Source organism: Oncorhynchus tshawytscha, unplaced genomic scaffold (assembly GCF_018296145.1).
Source record: "Oncorhynchus tshawytscha isolate Ot180627B unplaced genomic scaffold, Otsh_v2.0 Un_contig_2276_pilon_pilon, whole genome shotgun sequence".
In the NCBI taxonomy this organism is placed as follows: Eukaryota; Metazoa; Chordata; class Actinopteri; order Salmoniformes; family Salmonidae; genus Oncorhynchus; species Oncorhynchus tshawytscha.
The window spans coordinates 9,950-21,088 of NW_024608404.1; the positions used below are offsets into that span (position 1 = coordinate 9,950).

General features: G+C 39.9%; 1 non-coding gene across 1 annotated transcript; it reads right to left on the minus strand.

Moving 5' to 3' along the window:
- Positions 1-2,065: 2,065 nt before the first annotated feature.
- LOC112233560 lies at positions 2,066-6,382 on the minus strand. Its single transcript, XR_006081595.1, has 4 exons — positions 5,795-6,382; positions 5,279-5,376; positions 4,966-5,143; positions 2,066-2,110 (listed from the first exon to the last, which is right to left on the minus strand). It is a non-coding gene; the product is annotated as an uncharacterized LOC112233560 (transcript).
- Between the last annotated feature and the right edge of the window lie 4,757 nt (positions 6,383-11,139).

Here is an 11,139-nt window from a genome sequence, read left to right on the forward strand (position 1 = left end):
TTGGGTAGTGGATTAATTTGGCTTCCCTCCAGGCAAGAGAACAAAGACCTTCCTCTAGGCTCATATTAAAAATATGTCAGATAGGAGTGGCTATAGAGTCAGCTACTGTCCTCAGTAGCTTTCCATCTAAGTTGTCAATGCCAGGAGGTTTGTCATTATTGATCGATAACAATTTTTCCACCTCTCCCACACTAACTTTACAAAATTCAATACTTGCACTGCTTTTCTTTCATTATGTTTTTTTACAAGTTTTTTTCCATCATTCTTTATATCATTGATCTTGGCTTCATAATAAAGTTGATTATTTTTGTTGAGTTTGGTCACATAATTTCTCAATTTGCAGTATGTAAGCCAGCCAGATGTGCAGCCAGACTTATTAGCCACTCCTTTTGCCCCATCTCTTTCAAACATACAGTTTTTAAATTCCTCATCAATCCATGGAGCCTTAACATATCTAACAGTCAGTTTCTTAACAGGTACATGTTTATCAATAATTGGAAGAAGCAATTTCATCTGGTAAAAACAGGTCAACACATTATCAGTCAACAATATAAGACAATGGGAGCACTGTGTATGTTCTCTGATGAGTTGTGAGAAAAATGAGATGTGAAATATCAATATACACGCTAAGAGAAGTAATTTCTCTCTCCTGTGTGGATTCTCTAATGACGTTTAAGTGATTGTTATGAGTAATATGTTTTCCCAAAATCTAAGCTTTTGTAAGCCTTCTCCTCTGTGTCATGTTCTTTCAGGCTTCCTAAATGGGCAAAAGCTTTGCACCCTGGGAGGAGTGGTAAATGCATCTCCCCTCTGTGTATTTTCTCATGTTGGTTCAGGCTGTTTTTCTGGTTAAAACTCCTTCCACACTGGGAGCAGTGGTAAGGCTTCTCCCCTGTGTGTATTCTCTCATGTTGTTTCAGGTTCCCTGACTGGTTAAAACACTTGCCACACTGGGAGCAGTGGTAAGGCTTCTCCCCTGTGTGTATTCTTTCGTGTTTTTTCAGATCCCCTGACTGGTTGAAACACTTTCCACACTGGGAGCAGTGGTAAGGCTTCTCCCCTGTGTGTATTCTCTCGTGTTTTTTCAGATCCCTGACTGGTTGAAACACTTGCCACACTGGGAGCAGTGGTAAGGCTTCTCCCCTGTGTGTATTCTCTCGTGTTTTTCAGGTTCCCTGACTGGTTGAAACACTTTCCACACTGGGAGCAGTGGTAAGGCTTCTCCCCTGTGTGTACTAGTTCCTCATGAGCTTCAGGTGTCCTGACTTTCTGCCACAAACACTTTCCACACTGGGAGCAGTGTAAAAAAGACCCGAATGAAATCTCCACCTGTGTGTACGTGTTTTTCAAATAACGTGACTGGCTGAAACACTTGGCACACTGGGAGCAGTGGTACGGCTTCTCACCTGTGTGTATTCTTTCGTGTTTTTTCAGATAACGTGACTGGCTGAAACACTTGGCACACTGGGAGCAGTGGTAAGGCTTCTCACCTGTGTGTCCTAGCTCATGTTGTTTCAGGGTCCATAACTGGTTAAAACACTTGGCACACTGGGAGCAGTGGTAAGGCTTCTCACCTGTGTGTCCTAGCTCATGTTGTTTCAGGGTCCCTAACTGGTTAAAACACTTGCCACACTGCAAGCAGTGGTAAGGCTTCTCTGTGTGTATTCTTTTGTGTTTTTTCAGATCCCCTGACTGGCTGAACCACTTGCCACACTGGGAGCAGTGGTAAGGCTTCTCACCTGTGTGTACTAGCTCATGTTGTTTCAGGCTCCCTAACTGGTTAAAACACTTGCTGGGTTGGGTTTAAAGCAAATGGTGCACTTGTTCCAACAGCATGAACCCAGGTTACGGAGTTTTTTGATGGATCAGCATGGGAGGGTTGGAAAATGCCAGTGGTAAGGCTTCTCCCTGTGTGTATTCTCTCTGTTTTTCATTGACTGGTTAAAACACTTGCCACACAGCATGGTAAGGCTTCTCCCTGTGTGTATTCTCTCAACAGTTTCAGGGCCCCTAACCAATTTACAACCCTTTCCACAGTAAGAGCACTGGTGTCTTCTTGCTGATTGTTTGGAAATCCCTGGCTCTGGTTCCTCTGAGTCTGGTCTTTCTCCTGCCAAAGACAGTGTTTAAAGAAAAATAGAGACCCGAATGAAACCTCCACATGATAAACCATCCAAATGTCAGTGTTGATGTTTCAGAGCTGGTAAATCCTAATCAGATCCCTCAATAACCTAAAAAATTTAAAACAATCTTAGTGTGATTTTTCAAACAAATGTTGAGTTTCCAGTAATTTTTCCATTGTGCTGGGGAGAATTCTGTTGCCACACAAATTTGTACATCCCTTTGTCAAACAGTTCAATGCCACAGATGTCTCATCCAGACTTTCCAGGTGGTGCAATTGGCATGCTGACTGCAGGAATATCCACTAGAGCTGTTACCAGATAATTGAATGTTCAATTCTCTACCAGAAGCCTCCCAATGATCATTTTAGAGAATTTGGCAGTACATCCAACTGGCCTCACAACCACAGACCATATTACTAACAGACGCCAGCCCTCCACATCGTCTGAGACCAACAGAGTTTTGTTTTATTTGATGAAGCCCTTTTTGGGGAAAAACTCATCCTGATGTGGGCCTGGAATGATGGAAGCCCTCCAGGGCCCACCAAATGCTCCCCTGCCCAGTCATGTGTCCAAAGGGCCTAATTTATTTATTTACAATGACATGACTTATATGAGCTTAAATGCGTTGAAAGTGCTGTTTATATTTTGTTCAGTATACACACAGACCAGTGCATTCGTTAAGCATTGTCACCTTTTCCATCCTTTTTTGATTTCCCATTTTGCATAATCAATGCTTGGATATTGTCAGAATTGGTGGGTTTTCCTTGCTTCCACTAGATGTCAACCTTCTTTGACTTTGTTTTGGCCACAGGGGTTCTCAATAGGAATTAAGGTCTGGCAAAGTTGCCTTGGTCCATGGACCCAAAATATTTCTCAATGGTTCCTGGTTGGAACATTATTGAACTTATGATAAAAACATCCTAAATATTGTACCATTCTATATATGGCTGTGTTTTGATATGTTTATACGACCAGTAATATAACTTTTTGGAATTCTCAGGATCTTTACTGTTGGAAGTTGCACAGGCGTTTGATTTGTCTTACCAAACGCTAACAAAAGGATGTTTATGGACATAAATATGAACTTTATCGAACAAATCAAACATTTATTGTGGAAAATTCTTTACCCCAAGTGCATTCTGATTAAGATCATCAAAGGTAACTTTTGAATATTTATAATGCTATTTCTGACTAATGTTGACTGCAACATGGTGGATATTTCTTTGGCTGGTTTAGGCTCTGAGCTCCGTACTCAGATTATTGCATGGTATGCTTGCAGATGCGTAAAGTTTTTTCAAAAATCTGACACAGCGGTTGCATTAAGGAGAAGTTTATCTAAAGTTCCATGCATAACACTTGTATTTTCATCAACATTTATAATGAGTATTTCTGTAAATTGATGTGGCTCTCTGCCTTCTTCACAACAATTGAACCGCTCTCCTTGAAGTTAACCCTGCATGTTTTGGAACTACTGAACATAACACACCAATGTAAAATGAGATTTTGGGATATTAATATGCACTTTATCGAACAAAACACACATGTATTGTGTAACATGAAGTCCTGTGAGTGTCATCTGATGAAGATCATCAAAGGTTAGTGACACATTTTTATCTCTATTTGTGCTTTTTGTGACTCCTCTTTGGCTGGAAAATTGGCTGGGTATTTCTGTGACTTGGTGGTGACCTAACATAATCGTTTGTGGAGCTTTCGCTGTGAAGCATTTTTGAAATCAGACACTGTGGCTGGATTAACAAGACTTTTATCTTTAAAATGGTGCCTAATGCTTGAATGTTTGAGAAATTTGATAATGAGATTTCTGTTGATTTGTATTTGGCGCCCTGCAATTTCATTGGCTGTTGGCGGCAGAACCCCGTTCCCATACAGGTTAAGACTCCATAATGTTTCATCATTAGATGCTACAGTCCTCCTTTAAGACTCCAAAATGTTTCATCATTAGATGCTACAGTGCTTTCCTCCTTTAAGACTCCATCTTTAAGTGGACTCCTGTTTCATCATTAGATGCTACAGATCCTCCTTTAAGACTCCATAATCCATCATTAAGACTTTCCATAATGTTTCATCATTAGATGCTACAGTCCTCCTTTAAGACTCCATGTTTAGAATGTGTCTGGAAGCGCTACTCTATTCTACTCTCATCCTTTCAGTTTTTATAATATTTAATAATAATAATAATGTTATAATAGGTAATAACTAACTTTAATAACTAGGGTTAATACCTGCCTGGCGCCCCAACAAAATATTTCTTTACCCCCCTCTAACAATACCGCTACAGAATTAGCATAGTAGGCCATGTAATTTAAGGTAATCTGAAATATTTAGGACTAACTTATTCCTTGCCACCCATTCTGAAACTCACTGCAGCTCTTTGTAAGTGTTGCTGTCATTTCAGTTTCCGTGGTAGCTGACGTGTACAGTGTTGAGTCATCCGCATACAGACACACTGGCTTTACTCAAATGTCGTTGGCATGTCGTTGGTAAAGATTGAAAAAAGTCAGGTCATCATTTTTAAGGAAAAGTTTTTGTAAAACAAGCAGCTTACATTGGATCATCTTGAAACTCTCTCTCTGAAGCGAACTTTATCAAGGTTTTATATGGTCTATTAGTTCCTCTCTAAAGCTAACTTTTATCAAGGTTTTATATGGTCTATTGGTTCCTCTCTTTTCATTGGTAGAATCCTTTTCAGTGTTATGATATTCATAACATCCATATCCACCAGTCTATCTTCCTGTCAACTAACAGAACTCTGCTGGTTGTCCTGGTAACAGATACCAGTGGGCAGATTGTATTTTATTTGTTCAAACTGAACTACAGCACTTACTTTGATGTGTCAAATCTGATCCTTTCTTCTCTTCTCCTCCTCTCACAGTTCCACTCAGCCCCGTTGTTTTCCTGCAGTCCACCAGCAGCACAGACAACCTCTTCATACCCAGCAGTAAGGCGCTACTGGAAGAGGTACGACACGGGGACTCCGGGAGGGAGGAAGGGCTAGCGTTGTCCTGGTAACCATAAAGAGGGGACACAGACACATATCATTATGGATGCTGATGCCACTGTTGTCATGAAGTGCTTTACAGAAATCCAGCCCAGACCCCGATAGAGCAAGCTGTATGCTAGACCAGACCAAGCTGTACCATCTGGTGTTCTGATCTGGAGAGACTCTTCTCTTCCTCGTCAGCATCAGGATGTTGTTGATGCTCCCCAGAGGATCCACGATAGTCACGTCTCTCTCCTGTGTGAACGAGAACAGCAAACAGACGGTAAACTTATGACCGTCTATTACAATCAAGAGGCATGAATATGTCAAAAATGGCCACTTCCATCATGATTTTGTAAAATATTGTTTGTGTTGCAAATGTAAAGGGTCATTTCCACAAAATGGGTGCCTTTTACATCCCTTTGATATTTTAAGTAGATTTTAAAAGCCTGTTATATTAGATGAGGTGAACTTTAATGTAGACCACATGGAGAATGAGAATTCAATACATCGAAGTCCCAAAAACATATGTACCAATGGCAGATTATCCCTTAAACAATTCCCACAGTACTGAACAACATATTCAAGTGTAGAACTGAAGTAGAATGCCCCTTTAAAACAATACATTATTTCAAGAACTACATAGTGTCCCTGTTTTTAAGACAGTACTCACTGGTGGTAGTCTGATCTTCAGCCTCCTCCGCTTTCACTCCCAAAACGTCTTCCTCCTTTTTATTGAGATAGCCTCCTCTTCCTCTTTTACTCTAAAAGGTTCTTCCTCTTCTTTCACTACATTCTCTTCTTTCAATGTTATGGCATCTTCCTCGTTTTTGATTCTGAAAGCTTCTACCTCCTCCCCTTCCACTTTGACAACCTCTTTCCCATCTTCCTCTTTCACTGTAATATCATCCTCTTCTTCTTTCAATGTGATAGCGTCCTCTTCCTCCCTTTTCATCCTGAAAGCTTCTTCCTCTCCTTTCACCAGAGCTTCTTTCTCGGTCGAGCTTTGTGAGCTCATGCTCCGGTCGATTAGCCTAATGCAGTATCAATTTAGTAACACATTTGCTAATTTAACGAGCAAATGACGTTAAAATGAACTAGTAGATGGGTAAACATAATTATATTCAAAACACTAAGAGTAATATACACACGATTGGTCTAAAGAGCTTCAAAGACTCAACTTTATGTTCGCTAGCAAAACAACACGTTCGTTGAATCAGAAGCCTTTTGTCGCTGTTGAAGAAGCCTCCAGTTCCGTCCACTAGATTATACGTCACGCAAGCAGCATCACCTGAAAGACTCATATCGCTCTCTGCTGACTGGAGTGGGTAACGCAGTTTGGAAAAATATTAATAACAATGTTTATTCTGGCAAGCCATGTCATGCGAAGAAATTTAAAAAGAACCAGATGTTATGTTTTCTCTTACTTCTTACAGGCAATACTTTCCTCCAGGGCTGACCTGCCCGTTAGACAGGATTAGGTGACAGATGAAAGAGTATTCGATTTTTGTCATCGTTATTCTGAACCCACTGCCTGCAAGCCATCGTTAAATTAGCCTCAGTGATTTGTATTTTCCTTCAACTTTCTGAAGAGGAAACAGCCAGGAAATGCCCCTGTCTGAGTGCATTTGTCTACCACTATGTTTAGCTGTTAGCGATGATGCTAATGACAACTATCTTCTGGTTGATGGAAAAGCTTTCCCAAAAACCTTGTCAATTAAATGTTAACTACAAAGTAGTCTATGCCTCCCTGGCAGAATGATACCATGACTATTAGCATCAATCCAGTGATTTGTTCAGCAGACTCTGCAATCACATGTGTGCTACAGAGACACCACTAACCAAGCAAGGCTCTTGCTGGTGTCACTTCAATTAAAGGGTATCTACACACAAAAATGAACATGTCTTAGATTTTTCTCAGACTTCAAACGTGTTCTCCTGATGTGGTTTAAGTGTTGTTGTGGACTTAGAACATCCAATGTTGTTGTTTTCTATTAACAGTGTGATTTAGAGAGAAAAACAGACAAACAGGGACAAATCAGAAACCTGGAAAAACTAAATGGAGAAAATGGAATTAGGTTAAATAAAACGGATTAGATAGAGATGTTATAAAGCCATAAATATTCTATACATTTTCTCTCATTACTGTATTATCTAGGGATAGTGTAGAGTAACAGCTGTATCCTGAAGTGACCTTTAACCTCCCTGCTCCTCAATACTTCTTCCACTGGATCAAAGCTTCAGCCAAGTAGGATACATGATAGTGGCAACACATGGAGTTGGGTTGATATAGTCATGGTAGGATACATGATAGTGGCAACACATGGAGTTGGGTTGATATAGTCATGGTAGGATACATGATAGTGACAACACATGGAGTTGGGTTGGATATAGTCATGGTAGGATACATGATAGTGGCAACACATGGAGTTGGGTTGGATATAGTCATGGTAGGATACATGATAGTGGCAACACATGGAGTGGGTTGATATAGTCATGGTAGGATACATGATAGTGCAACACATGCTCCTTATAGGACATAGTCATGGTAGGATACATATAGTGCAACACATGTAAACTGGTTGGATCTGTCATGGTAGATACATGATAGTGACAACACATGGAGTAAGGGTTGGATATAGTCATAGGATACCATGATAGTGACAACACATGGAGTAGGGTCAGATATAGTCATGTAGGATACATGATAGTGACAACACATGGAGTAGGGTTGGATATAGTCATGTTAGGATACATGATAGTGACAACACATGGGGTGGGTTGGATATAGTCATGGTAGGATACAATGAGCAGCAAGATGTGCTTTACCATTCGGCCATCAGATTTGCTACCAAATGCTCCTTATAGGACACCTCACTGCACTCTATACTCCTCTGTAAACTGGTTCTCTCTGTATACCAGTCGCAAGACCCACTGGTTTAATGCTTATTTATAAAACCCTCTTAGGCCTCACTCACCCCTATCTAAGATAACTACTGCAGCCCTCATCCTCCACATACAACACCCATTCTGACAGTCACATTCTGTTAAAGGTCCCCAAAGCACACACATCCCTGGGTCGCTCCTCTTTTCAGTTCGCTGCAGCTAGCGATGGGAACAAGCTGCAAGAAACACTCAAACTGGACAGTTTTATCTCCATCTCTTCATTCAAGGACTCAATCATGGACACTCTTACTGACAGTTGTAGCTGCTTCGTGTGATGTATTGTTGTCTCTACCTTCTTGCCTTTGTGCTCTTGTCTGTGCCAAATAATGTTTGTAGCATGTTGTGCTGCTACCATGTTGTGTTGCTACCATGTTGTTGTTATGTTGGGTGTCATGTTGTTGTCATGTGGTGTTGCTACCATGTTGTTTGTTGTCATGCTACCATGTGTTGCTACCATGTTGTTGTCATGTGGTGTTGCTACCATGTTGTTGTACCATGTTGTATTGCTACCATGTTGTTGTCATGTGGTGTTGCTACCATGCTGTTGTCATGTGGTGTTGCTACCATGTTGTTTTTACGTGGTGTTGCTACCATGTTGTTATGTGGTTCTGCTACCATGTTGTGTTATGTTGTGTTGCTACCATGTTGTTGTCATGTGGTTCTGCTACCATGTTGTGTTGCTACCATGTTGTTATGTGGGGTTGCAACCATGTTGTTGCCATGTGGTGTTGCTACAAGTTCTTTAGTAAATAAACATAAAGTAAATAAACTTAGTAAATAAACTTTAATAATTGTAATATGTATGTTTAAAAGACTGTACTAAAGTTTTTGAATAAAATAAAAGGTTTGAAAGAAAATTTAATTTACTTTCAATGAATTTAAATCTTTCTCTCTCTCTTTCTCCCCATCTATCTCTCTCCCTCTGTCTCTCCCCTTGGCTGGGAATGTTAAGGGTTAAGAAGTTGTGAATCTAGGGGGCCCTTGCACACAGGGGAACTATATGGACACAAAATAATTAACAACCTGGACTCCCAGGTGTCTTTGAAAACATCTGTTTTACTAACGACCTAAACAGATCATTTTTACCCCCAGTAAAAGAGATGTCCGGGGGATGTCTCAGTCAATCCCCCCCCAAAAAAAAAAATCCCCAGAGGCCTCACACCATCCTCTTTGAAAGGTTCATTGTACTCTTTAACTATGCTTCCTTTACTGACGACCTAAACAGATAATTTTTACCCTTTTAAAAATAGTTGTCAGCTATCCAGATTTAATGGTCAAGAGGTCGTGAACCTAGAGGGGCCCTTGAACACATGTTGTGTTTAGGTACATATGTTTTCGGTTTATGAAGGAATAAATGATTGAGAGGATATAGACCACAAAATAAAAGATAACTGTATTCTTGAACGATGTGCCCTTTACTAATGACTTAAACAGATCATTTTACTCCACAAATAACCTTTTACTGCAGGGGGCTAAAACAGGGGCCTTCAATGCTGCAGACATTTTTTGGTATTTACCACAGGTGGACTCCAATTAAATTGTAGAAACATCTCAAGGACGATCAATAGAAACAGGATGCACCTGAGCTCAATTTCGAGTCTCATTCAGCAAAGGGTCTGAATACTTATGTAAATAATTTTGTGTTTAATACATTTGCAAAACATTTATAAAAAAGCTTGTTTCTGCTTTGTCATTATGGGGTATTTTGTGTAGATTGTTGAAGAAATTGTTTTATTTAATCCATTTTAGAATAAGACTGTAACGTAACAAAATTTGAAAAAAGTCAAGGGGTCTGAATACTTTCCAAAGAAACTGTAAGTGATTGAGGAGAGAGCATCATTGCTACATTCTAATTAACATCATTGACCCATAAGGGAACACATGACCAAAGCCAGGCGTGACCCATACAGAATTAAAACAATATTCATCTTAATGAGAAATATAATCTAATAAACAAATGTTTGCATAACCAAAGACATGAAAACTGGGGTGAACATGGTATTTATCTAGGATTTCATAAGGCCAGGAATGTTACTGAGAATAACTATAGACGATAGTTAATGTTGCTAGTTTCGGGATGAAGATAGTGGCTCATCAATGTTAAAGATGTATTTTAATTTGACATGGAAACAACATTTATTCAATGATAAAACATGACACATAACATCAATAGACAAGAACAGCTCAAGGACAGAACTACATACATTTTGTAAAAGGCAAACGTAGCCTCCATATCAATGCATACACACAAACTTATATGGTATTAAAGTTAAGGGACATCAGCCTGGGTGGGGTGATCCTCAGTAGGGGATAAAAAGGGAAAACACCATCTTTTGAACTGAGTGTCTTGCTTGCAAATTGCTGTAAGTGTAAACTCCGGGTTGCAATCCTTATTAAACAAACTAACCTCTGATCAAAGAAGTTTTCCTGTGGTCTCTTCTGTGCACATAGGGCAGAATTCCCTTACAGACTATGCAAACAATTTGGGATTTTCAACATATTCATGTTTCTTATAAAAATAAGTGATACAGTCAGTCTCTCCTCAACTCTTAGCCAAGAGAGACTGGCAGCATAGTATTTATATCAGCCCTCTGATTACAATTAAGAGCAAAACGTGCCACTCTGTTCTGGGCCAGCTGCAGCTTAACTAGGTCTTTCCTTGCAGCACTGGACCACACGACTGGACAATAATCAAGATTAGACAAAACTAGAGCCTGCAGAACTTGCTTTTTGGAGTGTGGTGTCAAAAAAGAAGAGCATCTCTATTACAGATAGACCTCTCCCCATCTTTACAACCATTGAATCTATATGTTTTGACCATGACAGTTTACACTCTAAGGTAATGCCAAGTAATTTAGTCTCCTCAACTTGTTCAACAGCCACACAATTCATTACCAGATTCAGCTGAGGTCAAGAACTTAAGGAATGATTTGTACCAAATACAATGCTCTTAGTTTTAGAGATGTTCAGGACCAGTTTATTACTGGCCACGCATTCCAAAACAGACTGCAACTCTTTGTTAAGGGTTTCAGTGAACTCATTAGCTGTGGTTGCTGATGCTTATATGGTTGA